We start from the raw sequence: 17,924 nt of genomic DNA, 5'->3' as shown, positions 1-17,924 counted from the left end.
AGGAACCATATTCTCACAGAGCAATTAGCTTCTAGCACCCAGGAAAAAGGTCGCCAAGGCAGGCAGGCAGGCAGGCAGGCAGGCAGGCAGGCGCTAGCTGGGCTGGGGCCCTGGGAAGCTGAGCCCAGTTATTTTTAGTATCTTGATTGGTGAGGGAGGAGGCCCGCCTCCCCACCAGGTAAATGTCAGCACCACTGGTGGACCCGCCAATTAAAGTGGCTGGAGCCGAGGAGGAGAGACAGTGACTCTGGCCTCCCCCTCAGGTTCCTCACCCCTCTGCACACCCTTGCACCCCCCTGCCCCCCGAAACTAGGCTCTCTTCCTCCACCTTGTCTTTCCCACCCCTGGCCCTGAACCATCAGCCAATGGCCTTGAACAAAAAACCCTGGATCCATCCTGAAAGGAGCTTGAGTAGGATCTGGGATCCCGGGTGAGTCCTGCCTTGGCCATGTGACCCTGGCCAAGTCTTATGCTTTTCCTTCCTGACTCTAACTCTTCACCTGGAAAATGGGCCCCAGCCAAGCCCACCTGATATTTTATGACAGGACTCAGCGGTCATGAAGAAGCTTGACCATGAGGGTAGCTCGCCCTTCCTGCTGTGGAAGTGCTGTTGTATTGTTCCAGAAAAGAATTCTGGGTTACCTGAGCAGGAACCTGGGGCCAGCTCCTGCTGATGGGGCCTGAGCCAGCTGCTGTGTAAACTCCTGGAGGGATTTGCAAAATCCTGGGTACCGGGAATCAAAGGGCCCATGGCTGCTGCTCTATGACAGAGGCAAGAGAGAGGCTGCTGTGGGCAGTGGAGGTGCAGTGAATACAACCTGGCCTAGCCCAGGGCTGCGGGGAGGGGCTGCACCCAAGGGGGCACCAGGCACCCACAGTGCCTGCAGCAGATCACAGGCCTGGCACAGCACACATGGCTCAGAGGGCCACTGCCTCTCTGTCAGGTTCATTGTCAGTCCAAAGCCTCAGGGAGGGCCCCCTGCTCCCATCCTTGCCCCATGCAGCTTTCTGAGAAAAAGGAAGGAGAAGGAAGCCCATCTCTCAGCCCACTCCTACCCCCCCCCCCCAACTCTCAGCCATGGAGTCCATTCTGGGAGGCAGACCCTCAGCTCACAGTGGGTCGGCCTCAGGGCCTTATTCCTCCATCCTCCTGGGCTGGGGGAGACTCCTGGCAAACCCCAGGGCTCTGGGGCCAACTCTCTCCAGCCAGAAAGAAGCCCAGGTCCAGCAGCAGTGTCCCTGGCCAGCTGCCCACCAGCTCCCAGGAGAGCCTAGGATCCTGGCACCTGTTCGCACCTTCTACCCAAAGGCAGACTTTTTTTTTTTTTTTTTTTTTTAGGGCTACACCTGCGCATATGGAGGTCCCAGGCTAGGGGTCGAATTAAAGCTGCAGCTGCCGGCCCATGCCACAGATACAGCAACGCGGGACCCGAGCCGCATCTGCCACCTACACCACAGCTCACAGCAAAGCCAGATCCCCAACCCACTAAGCCAGGCTAGGGAATGAACCCGCATCATGAATGCTAATCAGATTCTTTCCACCGCGCCACAATGGGAACTCCCAAAGGCAAACTCTTCTACGGAGGCACTGCCCTGCTGATGTTCCCACCTGCCTGAAGCTCCGGGGAGATCTGAGGGAAGGGGCACAGAAGTGGGACAGTGAACCTCTCAGGGATGTTTAGCAAGTTAGAAACCAAGTACACACTTCCTCTTTCTTCTGCCATTTGGCCTCTAGGGGGCATCGCCAACCTCATTTCCTTCGCTGCCCAGTCTGGCCCTGCCACCCAGCTCCACGGACCTGTCCCCAGCGTGCCTGCCTTAGGGCCTTGGCCCAGCTGGTCCCTTTGCTTGGAATGCTTTCAGTTTATAGTCAGGTTTATTCTTCAGGAACCAGCTGGAGCCCCACTTCCTCCAAGAAGTCCTCCCTGATTCTTGAGGCCCCTTGGAGCCCCCAGAACTTGTCCTAGGTACTGCAGATCTAGCAGCCTCCCAGACTGCTGGGAAGAGAGCTAAAGAGGGACCCAGGTGACCCCTGGTTTTCAGAGTCCACTTTTCTTCCTCACCCCCTTGCATCTTGTCAGCTTTCCAATCCCGGGTCTGACTCCAGAGCATTCTCTCTGTCCTGGCCTCTGGGCCTGCAATCTCCAGGCCTCGCTGGGCTCTCTGGGTAAACAGATGGGAGGAAAGCCCTCGTGGTAGCAGGCCTTGGCAGGAGGTAGTGTGTACAGGAGGCGGAGTACAAATGAGACTTAACAGAGCCCAGTCTGAAGGAACCTTGCACAGTTCTCAGTCCTGGTTCTGGGTGGATGTCCACTGGGCCCCAGAACGTCCCCAGTCCCGCACGCTGCACCCCAAGCTCCTCAGACTTTCCTGCAAACACCATGCCCCAAGACTGGGTCACCACCACCACTGTAGATCTTGTGCCCTGCCCATGTCTACACCTGCCATGCATCCAAAGCTGTTTAGAGTGGCAATGAGCTCAGCTGAAAGCCTGGAGTGCTTTCAGGGCCACTTTGGGATGCAGCTTCCTATCTCTGAGCCTCAGTTTTCCCATCTGTACCATAAAAGTTTGGGCCAAATAATTTCTAAAGACCATTCCTTCCCCAAGAGGCCAGGATGCTATGATTCGAATAAAGAGGCCACCCTTGCAGCCCCACCCGGTGTCTGTTCCCACCCTGTAAGGTCATTCAGGCTTTGGACCTGGGACACAGGGCATGGGTGTGGCTGTCCTCACCCTAACTGTGTGGCTCCTAGACCAGAGGAAGACAAACTCCAGGGCTCGGTGAGGGGCGGTGAGCAATCATCAGTGGGAGGGAGAAGCACCTGCGGTGAGTAACACCCAAGGAATCCTTCCCAGTGTGGTTTACCAAATCCCAGCTTGTCTTCGCACGGTTCTATTGGTGGCTGAGGTCAGGGGTCCTTGGGGTGCGTGTGCAGTTCCTAACACCTACGTGGGTGCTCACACACAATCTGCAAGCCTCCCGTCAGACTCTGGCAGAACCAGGGGGACCAGACCTGCCTCCTGCCCTCCCCACCCCCAAAGGATGCCTCCTGTCTGGCCTGTCAGCCTCCTGCACCTGCCATGATGAGGCTCCGTGTCCCTGGGCTGGGCTCTGGGCCTCTGTGGTCCCACCATGTCACTGAGCAGGTTTATCCATGTCTCCCTTCTAGCCCCACCTCTGGGCTGACATAAGACCCACATCAGAAAGGGGTACAGACAGTGGCGACAGAGGGTGGCACCCAGGCTCTGTGCTCTGAGGCAGCTTCACATTTCAGCATTTTGGAAGATTAGCTTTTCCTCCTGGCATAGAGCTCCAGCCCCTTGGGGGTTAAAGAGGCCCCACAGGTGCCTGGGGTGCTGAAGAGGACCCAGTGAGCAAGAGGTCTGGCCAGCTGGAGTACACAAGCTCCCAGCCCTGCCCTTCCCTGCTGTCACAGTCCCTGGGTGAGCTGTGAGCCCCAGCTTGCAGGCTGGGGCCAGACCCTGCCTCCTGGCCTTTAGAGAGGAGCTGTCAATGCACCACAGCTCCTTCTGGCTCCCTACTTTCTGCAGGATCAAGGTCAAATTCTGTGGCTCTCAGGAGCTGCATCAGTGCCTTTTTCCAGCTGTGGCTCAACGAAGCTTCCTCTCCAGCTGGACTCCTGACCTACCCCACCAAGGTGTGCAGAGACCCCAGGAAGATCCTACTCCTTCACTCCTCTGTGCTGGGATCTAGCCCCCTCCTCCAGGCAGTCTCCCCTGGCTGCCTCCTCTAGCATCAGGGAAGCACTGCCCCTCACAGTTCCTATTGCCGTTACCTGCTGAGAGAACCCGCCTAGCCCACGCTACACTGAAGACTCAGTGACCTCCACTCAAGCCCAGGGCTGTGCTCACCCAGTGCTCAGAGACCCACTTTTATTTTATTTCATTTCATTTTTTAAAGGTTTGCTTTTAGATGCCAGTGCCTAGAACAGTGCTGGAGCCCAGTAAGTGTTCAACCCACTCTAGCTGATGAAGCAAATGGTTCATACAGCAAACATATATGTACCCACCAGAGATGGTTCAATGTAGTGGGGAAAACACATAGGGTATCAAGGAAAACTGGGCTGAATCTCAGCTCCACTGATAGCTCTGTGATCCTAGGTATGTTTCTTAACCTCTCTGTGCTCTGAGTTCCTTCATCCACAGAGTGGGATAATCCAAGCTTCCCTGGGTTGATGCCACTCCTGAAAACACTGCAGGTTGTGAACCTTGACCCGTCCCAGCAGAGCCTCTGGCTTTATAGACCAATGAACAATTGCTCAGAGAAGGAGAGTTCCTTTTTTTTCCCCATTGCTTTTTAGGGCCGCACCCTGGACATATGGAGGTTCCCAGGCTAGGGGTCAAATCGGAGCTACAGCTGCCGGCCTACACCACAGCCACAGCAAGACAGGATCCGAGCCACGTCTGCGACCTATACCACAGTTCACGGCAATGCCAGATCCTTAACCCACTGAGCGAGGCAAGGGATCGAACCTGCAACCTCATGGTTCCTAGTCGGATTCACTTCCGCTGCACCACGATGGGAACTCTGAGGGAGGGTTTCTTATCTGAGGTCACAAAGCAGGCCTGCAGCAGGACTGAGGCTTGAACGAACATCCTGCCTAAAGGGCCTGTGAGAACAGCAGCCCACTCTGGTGACCCGGGGGGCAGCCCACCTCGGGCAGGAATGACCAGTAGGCTGTAGAGGATTTCCAGCTCCAGGTTAGGGTAGGGGTTGCAGGGTCAGGGCTGCCTGCCGTGGCTGGGGGTGGAGGGGCCTGAGCTGCAGGCTATGAATTCCAGGCAGGGAGAGGAGGGTGTGCGTTCTCAGCTGGCGTTGGAGATTGACAGGCACGCCACGTGGAGACCCTGGAATCCCAGCTCTGTGTGGCCATGACGAGGCCCGCTGGGAGCTGGGCTTGGCAGTCAAGCTCTTCAAGGCCAGCCCCAAACCTGCCTTGCATGGAGGAGCCGTGGAAATCTGCTGACTGATAGCTGATGGTGTTTACGCTGTCACCAGGAAGCCACAAACCTGGGGCTGGAGGGGCTGGCCAGGGAGTGTGGCTGTCACCCCAGCTCCCTGCCCACAGAGCTCTTAGCAACACCTGTTTGGGATCATCTCAGATGAAACCCCAAGCCAGCCCAACCCCAACCCCGCTGCCCCTCTAGGTCCTCTGAAATGACGATCCAACCATGTCCCTCCCTGTGTGCCCACAGCCTTGGGGTCAGCTCCATCACTCACCCTGCCTGCTCGCCCACCGTCAATTCAAACACCATGGAGCGCTATCCTCGTCCCAAGTGCTGCTGTGGGGCTCACACGGATAACTTCACTGAATTCCTCACAACTCAATGGGGTTGGTTCTGTTATTATCCGTATTTTACAGATGAGGAAATGAGGCACAGAGAGGTTAAGCCACTCATCTGAAGTCACAAAGAGAGGAGTGGTAGAAAACCCCACAGCTGAAATTCCATACCCTTTACCCTGCCAGTGCCCTTTGCAGTCACCCACCAAAGGTACTCTGAGTGCCTTTTATAAAGTGCCAGTCATAAGGGACAGCTGTTATGCTCCCGGCGAGACACCCTTTGTCTGTGTCCAGCCTTGTTGGCTGTCACAGCCCACACCAGCAGGGGCCTTCTCACCTCTGCCTGCAGCGGGACTTGCCCAGGGCTCAGCACCACACACACACGCTCCAGTCTGCCAGGCTGAGAGAAGCGGGCCAAGAGCCCCGCAGGGAGGGGCAGGGCTGGGGGCTTGTGTGCTCCAGCTGGCCAGACCTCCGGCTCACTGGGTCCTCTTCCACAACCCAGGCACCTGGGGACCTCTGCTGGGCCAGCGGCTGGGGCTCCCTCCCAGGGGGAAAGGCTGTCTTTCAAAATGCTTAAATATGAAGGGCCCCAGAGCACAGCCCAGGTGCCACCCTCCGTCGCCACTGTCTGCATCCCTTCCTGACGTGGGCCTGACCTCAGCCCAGAAGCTAGGGTGGAAACGGTACCTCTGAGCCTCTGTTTTCCCATCTGGCAATGGGAATAGAAACTTTTAAGGGCTTTCTCAATGGTCTGACAGGGTGTGAAAAAGCTTGCATGCTATACAGAATTCTCTAGTACAAGAGGTCATTATGGCTACTGGAGGGGGTCACAGGGCGAAGGTCGGGAGGGAGGAGCTGGGGTCAGAGAAGGCTCCATGGCATCTGACCTGAAGAAGTGAGTTTGCTAAGCAGAGATAGGCAGGCAAGGCTATCAGGCAGAAGACTCTGCAAACAAAGCACAGAGCAGCCCTCCCAACCCCCTCTTCCCAAGTGAATTTGGAAAAGCACCAAAAACCCAGGTTTCTGAGGTATGCAGGGACTGGGCTGAAAATGTAGACAGGGCAGACCAGGAACTCTTCAAACACCACCATCTGACAGGAAGGGCTGTAATCCCACCCTCACTGAAGCCACTGTCCTTAGATGCTTGGGACAAGCTAGATGCTGGCACCACTGACGCTTCTGCTGCTGCGAGGAGAGCAATCTCTCTCCCTTGGGCAGGCGTGACTCACCAGGTGATGGGGACCTGGCCCAAGGTCGCTGGGCCAGGCAGCAACTGGTGGAGCCTGTTCATGAACTCAGCTCCTCACTTATTCTAGGCAGGGCTGGCTTCACGGGCAGCTGCATGGGGCTCCAGGCTCAGAAGGACCCACTCTTGGTTTAATGCTCTGTGGTCACTGTCTTGAAATCCTTAATAATTTGTGAACAATGGGCCCCGCAAATTATGTAGTCAGTGCTGATTTCAGGAGATTCTTTTTTTTTTTTGTCTTTTAGGGCCACCCCTGCAGCATACAGAGCTTCCCAGGCTAGGAGTTGAATTGGAGCCATCCCCGCTGGCCTATACCACAGCCACAGCAACAGAGGATCCGAGCTGCATCCAAGACCTACACTGCAGCTCACACCAACACTGGATCCTTTAACCCACTGAGTGAGGCCAGGAATCAAACTCACATCCTCATGGATGCTAGTCAGGTTCTCAACCTGCTGAGCCATGACAGGAGCTCCATGATTCTAGGAGATACTTATCGACACTGTTGGGGGAGGAGGGGACAGGCCAGTGAGTGAACTTGCACTTGCTTGGGACTTGGTAAGAGCCAGGCCCTCTGCTTGGTCTTCCCTTCTCTCCTCTACATCAATCTAGCAAATTTCTCTTTATCTTCCAATGCCCAACTCACCTGTCACCCCCTGGGGAACCCTCCCAGATTTCTGCCCCCTACACAGACCTGACCCCCCCCCCCCGCAGTACCAGGCAGAACCCACACTCCCTGTGCCATGGTCCCACACCCCCTCACCCCACTCACAAGCCTGCTGGTGGGTGTGCAAGCAGTGCCCACCTCCCCCAGGACTAGGGTACCCCAGAGTTCCCTGCTGGCTAGGTTTCCAAAGGACCACACAAAGGACATTTTATAAAAGGATCCCGGAGAAGATGTTACTAGGTCATGCCCAGACAGTGGACCCCAGAACAACCCACTTTTTTACTTGCAAAAAAATGGAACTCCTTGGCCTGGAAAGATGGGGCCAGGATAATGCCAGAAGCCAAGAGAACCCCCTTGGGAAGCTCCCTGGACTTGGAGGGTTCCTTCTAGGAAGGGGAAGGAGAGGGGAAAAGAAGTCTTGAATTTGGGGTGCAGGGACCACTGTATGGCCCTCCCATCCTGAGCCTCAGTTTCCTCATCTGTAAAATGGGCATTAAGTGACCTGCCCACCCCCATCCCAGCCCAAAAGGAACTCACTAGAGAAAAGAGCACAAAATCTGGAATCGGGTCTGGAGCGCGGTTTCACCACTTGTGAGCAGGTGTCCCCGAGAACCTCACCTACGCTGACTAGGCCTCAGTCCCCGAATCTAGAAATTGTTCAGTGAGGCCTCCCTCTCAGGGCTCTTAAGCTCATGTATGTAACAGGCCAGTCCCCCGGCAGGAAGTCTAGCACGGCTGGTGTAACACAGCTGGACGCCACAGGACCCCAACTCCTTAGGGGCCAACAGGAGATGTGCAGCTGGCGGCAGGGATGACACAGGCCCTACCAGCTTGTTGTGTCCAGGACTCAGGGAGTGCCTAGGCCCCGGGGAGCCGGGATGGAGTCTGCAGGAGACAAGGGCCAGGAAGAAGGCCCCTGGAGACAGGCCACAGTGAGGCCCTTAACCTGTTTTCTGCTCATGAGAAGAACAGTTCCAACTTACTGAAGCCCTGCAGAGTGCTGGGAATTGCTCTTGGCACTGGGCCTCGGTGTCTTTAATCCTCACGACCACCTTGTCCAGGATGCTGGAGCTGGAGGGTGACTGTTTCTGTTTCCAGATGAGGAAGCTGAGGCCCTCAGAGGGCAAGAGTGGGGCTGTGGTCCCATGGCTGGGCCTCACACCCTGAGAGAGCCCCCTCCCAGAGGCCGTAGGTATGGGGGAGGGGGCACCATGTGTTATGAGAACTTACGTCTGTGTATCCGTGTGCAGTGCTAACACGGAAGTTTGTGAACACGCATCTGTGAGCGTGTATGTGCAGCAAGTCTGTGTGAGCACGTGTATGTCTGCAGCACCATACGTGATGTCTGTGTACATATGCATGTGAGGGAGCACATCTCTGCACGTCTCTGCACACACATGACCATTCCTAGCCCTGTGTGCATGCACAGCTATATACCCTGAGCATCCAGAGACAGGGTGTGTGTCTGTGTAGAGTATTTATGTGCACATATGTTCATGGACTCAGGCATGACTGTGAGTTGGGTGAATCCTCTGGAACCAGTATTTGCATCTATAGTTCTGGGTGAAAAACATCCAGCTTATGTGTGACTGTAAATCTTCTTCTTCCTCATGAAAATCTTGGCCCTCTCAGAGACATTCTGGACCACCACGTGGTCCACCTCCTCCAAGAAGCCCTCCTGGATTCCAGACTCCCAAACGCGCCCTGAACTCCAGCGCGAACCCCTGCTCCACAACACGGCAGCTTTCCTAACCTCACCAGCCAACTGCAAATCCTGCCAACGTCTCTGCCTCAGTCTCTTATGATTCTCACTCACCTGTGCCCATGGCTCTGGGCTTAGCTAAAGCCTCCAACCTTCCACGGGGTCCCTGGACAGTCCACTATCTCCTTGCTTCCAACGGGGACCTTTCCAACAGCCTCTCCGATGCAGTCACCTTCCTTAAGCCACAACCTGACTTAGAATCCTCCAAGCCTCCCTACTTAACTGCTCGTGGGATCTAATTGCCCAGCCTGGCACTGGTGGCCTTTTATGATCCTCCTGTGCCCTTTCTGACCTCATCCCTCATCCTGCCAGGCTCTCCACCCATCCCCTGCCCCCGTCTCCCCACAATGCTACTCACATTGGGGTCACTGCCCCAGAAAGTCCCACTCTAACCTATGACCCTGGTCTACACCACTGTCACCAAGCTTGCCACATCTACTATGATCTTCCTGCTTCTCCACCAGAGCACAGAACAGGATGAGGCCCTTTTGCCTGCATCACAGGGCCTGACATACAAGCTTGGGGAACTGAACTTGGGCAGCAGAAGGAGAGAGAGCCTGATCCAACCAACATACCCCTCCTCCACAAGGGGCCTGTGCACTACCTTGGGGACCCCAGAGGCCAGGCCTGATTCATGTCACACCACATTCACAAAGGAGTCACGACGACAGGCAACCAGCGGCCACCATCACCTTGCAAAAGCCCCTCCCTTGGTCTTGAGTTGGGACGGGACTTGATGCCCATGATCACCTTCTCGATGGCCCAAGAATAGGCCAGGAGTGGGTGGCAAGGCCAGCGGCAGAATGGACAATGGACCAGGGGTCAGGGGCTGGCGCACTGGACTCGCACAGACCTGGAATGAACCCCATGGGGGTTCAGCCAGGCGTGTGATCTTGGGCAAGTTGCTTTCAGTCCACAAGCCTTGGTTTTCTCGCCTATACCACAGGGATGATAAAAGCACCTACCTCATGGGGTTGGGGTGCAAAGAGTTACCAACTACACAGTACTTAGCATGGTGCCTGGCATACAGTTAAGTGCTCTGAATGTTAGAGGACATTATTGTTTTCATGTACTAGATGAGAGAGCTGAGGGTCTCAGCTGTGAAGGGACGGGGCTACCCAAGGCTACACCAGGAGCTGGCAAGAGTATAAACCAAATGTCCAAGGGGCAGGCCAGGGCACACCCCTCCCCCAACCCTCCACTCTCTGGCTCCCCCTGAGAGGAGGAGGCCACAGGGAAGTGAAAACTGAGAACTAGGCCCCTTCCCCTAATGCCTCAGTGAGGACAGCCCAGCTCCTGGCTCTCCAGACCCTGAAAAAGCACCTGACACTCGGGTTGGGCCCTGCACCTGCAGACATTCAGTGCCCTGGCCCCACCCCTCCCACTTACCTGCTAAGGCCTCTGCCGACCACCAGGACTGGAGGCTGCTAAGAACGTCAGGGAAACGGAGGTCGCGGTGGGAAGGAGGCGCTGGTCCCAGCAGTCCGACTTGGCTGAGCACAGCTGTTGCAGGTGCAGGTCCTGCAACAGAGAGGAGAGGGTGTGGTGAGTTCCAAGCCTGAGCCTGGGGCCCAGCCCAACCCCCTGCACCTGCCTCTAGGTCCCGCCTGCCCAAGCTCCCTGTGGCCATCTCTTGGAAGGCCGAGCTGGGACACCGAAGTGGAGCCACCCTAGAAACTGGCTGCTGCCTCCCAACCCCCACAATAAAAGCCCATCTCCTCAACACGTTGGAGGCCCAGAAATAGCCCCAGCACCAAGGTAAGCCCCTCTGCACCCGGTACCACAGCAGCAGCCATACCGGCACACCTATCAAAACCTCTCCCTGCTCAGATGCCTCCATAGAGCCCTCTCTGGCCTGACTCTCCTCAATTTGTTCACCCCCCTCAGCGGCTCTGGGCCTAGCTGACCGTGTTTCCCCCAGCTTTCTATAGGTTAGGCATCCCCTTGAGTGGAGCTCCTGGATGTCAGGAATGAGGTCTGGATTATCCTGAGTCTCACAAGGCCAAAGAGATCGCTTGATGGGTGGACAAATGAATGAATGAATGAGTGGGACAGTGAAGATATTCAGAGAACAAGCTGAACCAAATGGGCCAGCTGATGTGCCCTGAAATCCAGAAGCCTACCAAGCTCACATGTCCTTCCCCCCATTAGATTCTAGAATCCAGGGTTCAGGTTGGTGAGGTTGACTCTCTTTCTCTCTCTCTCTTTTTTTTTTTTGTCTTTTTGCCTTTTCTAGGGCCGCTCCTGTGGCATATGGAGGTTCCCGGGGTAGGGGTCGAAATCGGAGCTGTCGCCGCTGGCCCATGCCACAGCAACGCGGGATCTGAGCCGGGTCTGTGACTTACACCACAGTTCATGGCAATGCCGGATCCTTAACAAACTGAGCAAGGCCAGGGATCGAACCCTCAACCTCATGGTTCCTAGTTGGGTTCGTTAACCGCTGAGCCACAACGGGAACTCCAGGTTAACTCTCTTTTCTGCCAAGTTGTAAATGAGGAATCTGAGGCCCTGACAGGCAAAGAGAGAGGCAAGGCCAGAAGTGGAACCCAAGTCTCCTGGTCTTGCCCACTGCCCAGTGCTGTCATGGATGGAGGCTGCCATGGCAGAGTCCCTCCCAGCTCCTGCGTCCTCACGTGTCAGCTCCTTTCGGCACCCAGTTTCCCTGAAGGTGGGGGATCAGGCTAGCATGGGAACCTCTGGGTAAAGGGGAGAGGGCAGTGGGAGGAGGGCCTTGGGATGGGAAAAGGAGCATGGGAGTAATAACACTCAAAACAGGGTCATCTGGCCTGATGGCCCTCCTTCCTCAGCCTGGAGGTCTAAGGCTAGAGGCAGGCAGAGAGAGGACATTACAGGGAGTTCTAGGGTCAGAGGTACACCTCTAGCCCATTTTCAGCTGGGGGGCCTTCCCAAAACCCCCGCTGGCAATCTTACTCCATTCCATAAAGCCCCTTTGGGCCTCCCAAACACTGCTGGTAGGGGATGCACTGGTCACCACCTTGGAGAAGGATTTGGAGGTATTACCTAATATTACTCTAGCAGCAACTTAGCATTTCCACCTCCATAGACATGTGTGCATATGGTCACCCAAAGATGCATCCTAGAATGCTCACAGTGCTACTATTCATAAGCGCCAAAAAATGAAAACTTCCAAATGGCCATCAACCATAGAATGGATAAATCAGTGTATCCACACAATGGAACATCACACAGCAATGAGAACAAATAATCTGCAACTGTATCCAAAAATACAGACAAGTCTTACGAACACAATGTTGACCAAAAAAGCCAGACGCAATGGAGAACACATTTAAGGGGTCCATTCAGAAAAAGGTCAAGGACAAGCAAAACTACTACTTTATGCTTGTGGCAGACTAATTGCACATGGCCACAGATTCTTTATGGCCACAGATTCTTTGCGGCTCCTTCCATCACGAGGTGGAGTCTACCCTCCACCCCTGAATCCATGCTGGCCTTGAGACCTGATGTGAGCAAAAGGACTTGGCAAAGGTGGTATTTTGAGACTTACAGAGCCCAGGTCTCAAGGGATCCTGCCCTCTTGGACTGCAGTCTGTCCACAGAAGGAAGCCGGTCTATGTTACTGGAGAATGGAGGAGAACTGAGGCTGCCCAGTCAACAGCCAGCACCAACTGCCAGCTGTGACTGAGGCCATCTTCAACCATCTGGTCCAGCCGGCCCTTCAGGTGACTGGAGTCACATGAGCCCAAGGGAAACCAGCAGAGGGACTGCCCAGGGAAACAAACCACAGAATTAGGAGACATGATACATGGTGGTGGTTGTTTGTTTTAAGCCTCTAAGTGTTGGGGTGGCTTTTTGGGCAACAATAGATAACCGATCATGTGCTCTTGATAATGTAAGGATAATGAAGTCTTCATCCTTGAGGGGGAACAGTGACTGCAAGGAGGTACATGGTGGGGGCAGGGGAGTTCTAGGGGATCTGGAATGTTCTGTTTCTTGATCTGTAGTGTGATTACCTAAGTATATTCATTTTGTGACAATTCGTCAAGCTACACTTAGGCTGTGCACGCTTTTCCTGCATGGATGTAATGCTTCAACCAAAGCTAAAAACAAATACAAATAAACCTTTGGTGGTTCTCCGCCCAGGCAGACCAGATCCAGCCCCACCCTGGCCTGCCCACCTCTCTAGCCCAGCCCCTGCCCTGCTGGCCTCACCTTACTGCTCTCAGCACAGTCACAGACACTGCCTCACACCTGGCACCTGGAATGCCTCTCCCCTTCCTCCCGGGCATACTTCAAGCCTGAAGGTGGGCAGCACTTCCTCCTGGAAGCCTTCCCTGACTGCCAGGGTCATGCCCGAGTATCCATAGTCACATAGTGCTCTCTAGAGCTGAGTCTTTCTGAGTACAGGGTTAAGTCTTTCCCTTCAGTCTCCCCAGCTTTTGGAACTCTCCAAATAGGGGTCCTGTCAGGATTAGATGGCACCCCTCTTCCTACTCCCCTAGGGTTGGGACTCCCACAGTGATGCTGTGATGATGAGAGAAGGCTTCAGGGATGAAGGGGCACAGGGGCGCCTGGTGATCACAAGACGGGTCATATGCCAGCACCTCCTGGGACCTGGGCTTCTCCCACACAGACTAAGGGCAGGGCTGAACCTGGGGGTGCAAAGAAGGTCTACGAAGAAGGGGAGGGCTAAAGGAGTCCCCCATTTTGAGGCAGACGATGACACCTGTAAAAGGGTATCACTCCTTTCTTCTTAATTATCTATTAAAATAAAATAGCCAGTCCAACCGGCATGCAGTACTGCATCTCTGCTGAAACAATGCAAATTGCCAAAGCAAAGAAAGAGTTGTATGATCAGATGGACGGGGCATCAGCTCTGCTAAAATCCTTCCATGTACTGAGTCATCTGCATCAGGACCAAGCAAGAAGGTGGAAGCTCTCCCCTGGCTTGCCTTCTGCCCTCAGTGACTGGGGTCTCAGCTGACCCCTGGCGCCAGGGCCTCAGTCCTGGGGGGCCCTCTCTGGACCCTTGCCCCATCTTAGCAGTTCCGGTTCTGTCCTCCACGGAGCCCCCTCTGGCCTCAGCTCCTCCACTCTCATCCCAGTGATGAGCTTAGTCACCAGTCTCTGATGAGTCACACTTGTCTCTCCTGTGGGAAGACGGGCCCCTGATAGGCCAAGGCGGTTCTGAGGCTCAGGAATCTTTCTGCCTCCCTCAGAATCCTCACTGGGCCGGCGATGGCGCCTGCCAGAAGGAGGCTGATGTGCCCACTGCAATCCACCACAGGCCAGCCATGTCACCTAGCTTGCCCCTGGGAAGGGGCGCTCAGGCCTGGAGGGGAGAGTCCATCCCCACCCACATGCTTTTTCTGGTACCCAGATTCCTTTGCTAAGAAAGGAAGCTTCTCGTCCAACAGAGAGGCACAGAAAAGCCAGAGGGTGGCTGGGATTGGAAAGGGCGGGACGCCAGGTCCCAGGAGAGGGGGTCTGTCCTGTAGCAGAGGTGAGTCCACATAAGGAGCCGGGGAGGGCAGCCGGCGGGTCCAGCCTCACATCAGAAAGAGCTCCCAACTGGGCCACACCTTCCTCAGGTAGGAGTGTGGTCTCACCAAATGGCAAGGGCCCTGTCTCCACAGGCGTGCAAGCAGAGGCAGTGGCCATGTGGCACTGTGGGCACTGGACGCATCAGAACTGGAGCTGAACCCCGTATTTCCCAAACTCTTCTGATGATAAGAATCACCTGGGCTGCTTGTTAAACCCACAGCTTTCCAGGCCTCTCCCCAGAGAATGGAAGTCTGCGGCTCTGGAATGTAGCCCAGAAATTTAAATTTTTAACAAGTCCTCCCAGGTGATCCTGTGCATCTGGAAAGTTTGGCGGAGCACTGGCAAATGACCTTCCAGGTCCCTTTGGGCCCCGAGATTAGTGATTCTGAGCGCGCCCCCACTCCACACCCACCCCTACGCTATCTGGAAGACACGGCTGGCAGCAGAATAACTGCATCGCTCAAATAAAAATGATTTAAAAGCTTTAGGAGGGGGCAGAGCTGTCAGGGGGAGGGTGGTGCTCAGTCCATGGTGGTACCAGCAGCGGCTCCCTCCTAGCCCCCGGGGCCCCCCAGAGTCATCCAGAAAAGCTCAGCACTGGGGAGGGGTAAGTTGACAGCTGTTCAGCTGCTGCTCAGTGAGACCCGGAAAAGCAATTATCTTGCTCTTAGCAGAAAGGCACTGGCTTTTACCCGCCCCCTCCCTCCCACCTTCACACACACACACACACACACACACACACACACACACACACACACACACACACACAGGCCAAGATGCTGCTGGCTGGCTCTGAACCCACCTCCCCCACCCCCAGCCTCCAGATTCCTCCGACTCTCAACCTCCATCCTCAGAGCACATTTCCAACACTTAAATCATTTAGCCCGCTAAACCGGAGACGGCAAAATGGGTGCTATTTCTTAAAAACATACAGAGAGCGTATTAAATTATTGATAGCCATTAAACAGGGGGAAAAATTAAACAGCTCTCAGCTCTTATCAATCATTCATGCAGTTTCCACTGGGGTGTTTTCTGGAGAGTGATCACACGAGCAGCCCAGGGAGCCGACTCCCGCTGGCAAGGAAGGTAGTGCCTGCGTGGAAACGGGGAGGGGGCCGCTGCAGCCCCCAGCAATTACCTGGGCAGAGGCTTCGAAGGGGATCTGGTGGGGGAGGTCAGTCTCCCTGCTGGCAACCCCCCACCCCATCTTTACCACGTCACTAACAAAGGGAGACTCTGACCCCACCTCCAGGAACCTCTTTCATTAAATCCAGCCTGCTTTTATGGAGCGTCCAGTATACACCAGGTAGGCGAGGTGCACTGATAAATAAGCCTCAAAGCACTCAGACAGGCAAATGTTCGAGCCCTTTGCAGGAAAACGTGATTACACGACACTGTGATAGGAGCCGAAAAGGAGGTTGTCAGAGGGTGGCTGAGAGGAAAAGGGGACAGCTTTGGCTGGAGGAGGGGCTGCCAGGAAAGGCTTTGCCAAAGAAGTCACTCTTGGGTAAATTCTTCCCAGAGGAGAAGTCCGGGAAGGGCATTCCAGAAAATCGGTACAGCCCTGGCAGAGGCCCAGCAGCTTCGTTGTGCCCGATCTGAATGCTGCATCCTGTCAACGGCCCTGTAGTTACTGGCCTTGTGGGGTCAGGGGCTGGGGAACAGTTTTTGGAGCAGGGAGCCCGCTGTCATCTCAGCCTCTCCTCCATGCACTGGTCAAAAGGCCAGGGGAGGGATACGCGAGGACAGGTCCCCCTCAGCATGGACAGGCAGATTGGGGTTCACCCCAGCTGCCCGGGGCAGTGGCATCTCCACCCCCGCTTGGCAGATCCATTTCCTGGCTCTGACTCAGGACACCTAAGCCAGCGCGTGACGCAGACCACAGAAGCTGCAGGGCGGGACACTGCTGGTCTCCCGGGCACAGACAGGCCTGGCAGAGCTGTCCTCAGGAGATGGGCTCCCTCCTGTCGCTGAGCTGTGCCAAGCACCAGGGCACCAGGGCTGCGGGAGCCAGCGGACACCCGATACCGCCCCATCTCTCCGCTTGGGGACCATCCACAGCCAGGGGCCATTTAAGGCTCTCAGGCCAGGCTGGGCAGCTGGCCACGGGGAGGAACAAAGAGGCCTAGCCCATGCCCACCCTCAACCTGCGCCCCCAGTACACCAGGAGAGCATCACATTCTTGAACACCTTTCAGAAGCTCTCCTTTCTCAGGAGCCCGAGCTGGGAGCTGGGAGCCGGGAGCCGGGAGCCGGGAGCTGGGAGGAGGCCCTGCCAAGTGTTGATAGCACTCTCTCCAGAGAAAGCTGCTGTCACAGGGAAACATTCTGGGGAGAGCGGTTGTTTACCACCAACGCCTGGGACTGTCAAGAAATAATCAGAAGAAATTAAATTTGCAAAGTCGAAAAGACATAAAGGCAGCCCCCTCCCCAAGCCTGGGAATTCTCAACCTGGAGGATCAGGCTGCTCTATTTTTTTGGCTGGTTTGGGGACAATATTCTTAAATCTTCAGGAGGCTGCGAGAGATGGCGAGTTATATGTGCAGCCAGCCAGGACTGGGGGCCCTGAGAACTGTCATCGACCTTGGCCTCTGTGCTCAGGTGCAGAGCGACATACACACTTGGACTTGATAAGACCACGTGATCTTACCGGACAGGGGTAACCTCCAGGCTGTCTGTCCACAGTCTGCCAGGAACATGCAGTTCCTCAAAACTACCTCAACACCTCTGCCACACTGACCCGAAGACCTGGGCTAATAGGGCTGGGAGAGTCTGAAAAAGTCATCAGCCAGGCCCCGGCCTCTGCACAGACCCATACTCCTGCCAAAGGCACGTGGCTCTGCTGGGCTCCTGTTGCCCCTACCTGGATTTCTATGTGAGATCTCCTCCCTCTAGTCCACCTCCACACAGGTGGAGGGCCTGGGCCTGAGCTGGCACAGAGTGGGCTGTCGAGGAAGGTTTGCTGACCAGCAGAATCCAGACATGAATGAGCCAATGACCCCCAAACCCAAATCAAACACACCTGTCCCTGCTCGGGTAGCAGCCCTGACTCCCCACTGTGAGCACCTCCCACTGTCAAACTCCCAAGTCTACAAAACCTTTCACCTGTGTGCTGTGTGCAAACTTCCAGGAGTCTCTCACAGGCTCTGCACTCCAGCCATAGCACAATCACTCAACTTTCTCTGTACTTTGATGCCCCAGGGACTTGGCGTATGGTACTGCTCTCTCTCTGTGCAACCAAGTCCTGCTCTGGGTCAAGCTCTATTTCCCCCTTTGTAACTGTTGCGACACTTTTTACATTTACCCCAGACTGGATACTGTTCACATGTGCTTTGAACTAAGTGGAGGGCACCATGGACACAAAGAGGGTTCCTTCCACTTGCACTTGCCCAGGGGGTCAAATAGGGGCCTCCAACTTTA

At 55.4% G+C, this 17,924-nt stretch overlaps 1 protein-coding gene across 4 annotated transcripts in view; it reads right to left on the bottom strand.

The window, feature by feature from the left end:
• The window catches only part of ZMIZ1 (zinc finger MIZ-type containing 1), a 192,404-nt gene extending 181,901 nt beyond the window's left edge, over nt 1-10,503 (bottom strand). For all 4 annotated transcript variants that reach the window (XM_047762411.1, XM_047762414.1, XM_047762413.1 and 1 more), the window contains exon 1: nt 10,372-10,503. The gene's annotated coding sequence lies outside the window, so the exon portion shown is untranslated. The remainder of the gene's footprint in view (nt 1-10,371) is intronic.
• Nucleotides 10,504-17,924: the final 7,421 nt, after the last annotated feature.

Source organism: Phacochoerus africanus, chromosome 15, assembly GCF_016906955.1.
Source record: "Phacochoerus africanus isolate WHEZ1 chromosome 15, ROS_Pafr_v1, whole genome shotgun sequence".
In the NCBI taxonomy this organism is placed as follows: Eukaryota; Metazoa; Chordata; class Mammalia; order Artiodactyla; family Suidae; genus Phacochoerus; species Phacochoerus africanus.
Note: the sequence above shows the minus strand (reverse complement) of the source record. Positions and strands in the feature narration are given on the sequence as shown.